The sequence below is a fragment of the Neophocaena asiaeorientalis genome, unplaced genomic scaffold (assembly GCF_003031525.2).
Source record: "Neophocaena asiaeorientalis asiaeorientalis breed wild unplaced genomic scaffold, Neophocaena_asiaeorientalis_V1.1 scaffold450, whole genome shotgun sequence".
In the NCBI taxonomy this organism is placed as follows: Eukaryota; Metazoa; Chordata; class Mammalia; order Artiodactyla; family Phocoenidae; genus Neophocaena; species Neophocaena asiaeorientalis.
The window spans coordinates 1,925,881-1,928,371 of NW_020175674.1; positions in this window are offsets into that span (position 1 = coordinate 1,925,881).

Genomic DNA, 2,491 nt, shown 5'->3' on the forward strand with positions numbered 1-2,491 from the left:
AAAAAAAAAAAAAAAATTGGGCCTGGAATCAATGTAACAAGAAGTACACCCAGCACCCACCCATCTTGGTTTCTAATATCATTCACCTTGGAGAAATGGCAGGAGCAGAGACTATACAGGATGAGGTGGGACAGCTTGTAATATCAGAAAGTAAGGTAGTGCTCAAAAAACACAGCAGGGGCATATAAAAGGGGCACAGGAGCCAACTGAAAGAGCTCCCAATTACCAAAGCTGGAACGATTTGAGCAATAAAATAAATAACAAAGTGTTGGATTATAACCCAAAGTATAAGATAAATAACCATGAGTCCATACTAATACAAATAAATGACTGAATAAATAAACAAATGGGGGTGGGAGGGAGGGAGAGATTGGGAGTTCAGGATTGTCATGTACACACTGCTATATTCAAAACAGATAACCATGGGAGTTCCCTGGAGGTCCGGTGATTAGGACTCTGTGCTTTCACTGCCATGACTCAGGTTCAATTCCTGGTCGGGGAACTAAGATCCTGCAAGCCGCACATCATAGCCAAAAAAAACCGATAACCAACAAGGACCTACTGTATAGCACAGGGAACTCTGCTCAATCCTCTGTAATAACCTAAATGGGAAAAGAATTTGATAAAGAAGAGATACATGTATATGTATAACTGAATCACTTTGCTGTACACCTGAAACTAACCCAATATTGTTAATAAACTATACTCCAATACTAAATAAAAATGTAAAAATAAGTAAATAAAATTAGAGTCCCTAATTTTAAAAAATATATAAAATAAACAAATGGTGGGAAACAGACACTTCTCCCATACAAAACAATTCTGCCCCTCAAACCGGTGAAGCATAAAGTCCCTACCCCTCAAGTAGAGGCTGCACATACTGAGTGAAAAGAATGGAACGGGAGGGGGAAAAAAAGAGGAACTTGAGGAAAAACCTGACAAACACCATCTCAGGCATGTGATGAAGTTTAACACCACCAGTGATAACCATCGGTGATAAGTTATGTTGACAGCATATTCCCTTGAAATTATGTGATGAGGATGGCACTTTACCTCTGTGGTCTTTAACCCCATAACCCCAGTCTAATTATAATAAAAACATCGAACAAAGTCAAATTGGGAGCCTTTCTACAAAACCTACCAGTACTCTACAAAACTTTCAAGATCAGTAAAAACAAGGAAGGTCTGAGAAACTGTCAGTCTACAGGAGCCCAATGAGACACAATGCCTAAATACAATATAATATGGCATCCTGGATGGAATCCTGGGACAGAAAAAGAACATTAGGTAAAAACTAAATAAATCTGAATATAAAGTATGAACTTCCATTAACAATCTACCAGGGCTTCCCTGGCCGCGCAGTGGTTAAGAATCCACCTGCTAATGCAGGGGTCACAGGTTCGAGCCCTGGTCCAGGAAGATCCCGCATGCCGTGGAGCAACTAAGCCCGTGCACCACAACTACTGAGCCCATGAGTCACAACTACTGAAGCCTGCACGCCTAGAGCCCGTGCTCCGCAACAAGAGAAGCCACCACAACGAGGAGGCTGCGCACCGCAATGAAGAGTAGCCCCCGCTCAGTGCAACTAGAGAAAGCCCACGTGCAGCAACAAAGACCCAATGCAGCCAAAAATAAATAAATTTATAAAGAAAAAAAACAAAACAATAATCTATCAAGGACTTCCCTGGTGGCACAGTGGTTAGCAATCCGCCTGCCAGTGCAAGGGACATGGGTTCAAGCCCTGGACTAGGAAGATCCCACACGCCACAGAGCAACTGGGCCCATGCACCGCAACTACTGAGCCCACATGCCACAACTACTGAAGCCCACGCCTAGAGCTCGTGCTCTGCGACAAGAGAAGCCACCGCAATGAGAAGCCCACGCACCACAAAAAAGAGTAGCCCCAGCTCGCAGCAATTAGAGAAAGCCCGCGTGCAGCAATGAAGACCCAATGCAGTCAAAAATAAATAAATGTATTTTTAAAAAATCTATCAATATTGGCTAATTAGTTGTGATCAATGTATCATACTAATGTAAGACCTCAGCAACAGGTCAAACAAGGCAAAGGGTATGAAAAACTCTCTGGACTATCTCTACAACTTTTCTGTAAACTTAAAACTTCTAAAATAAAAAGTGTGGGTTGTTTGTTTTTTTTAAAGGACCTCCTGTGGTTTGAAATATTTCAAGTCTGTTGGAATCTTTATTCCCTGGTTCAAGTCTTTTATAACCTTGCTATTCAAACTGTGGTCACCTGTGAGCTTCCTAACAATACAGAATCTCAGGCCCATCCCAGATATACTAGCCAGGGTCCACCAGAGAAACAGAACCAATAGTGTGTGTGTGTGCATGCAGGACATAATAAGAATTATAAGGAAATGGCTAGAAAGAATTATAAGGAAATGGCTTGTGCAATTATGAAGGCTGGCCAGCCTAAATCTGCGTGTAGCCTGGCAGCCTAGAGACCCATGGTGCAAATGAAGTCTGAAAGCAG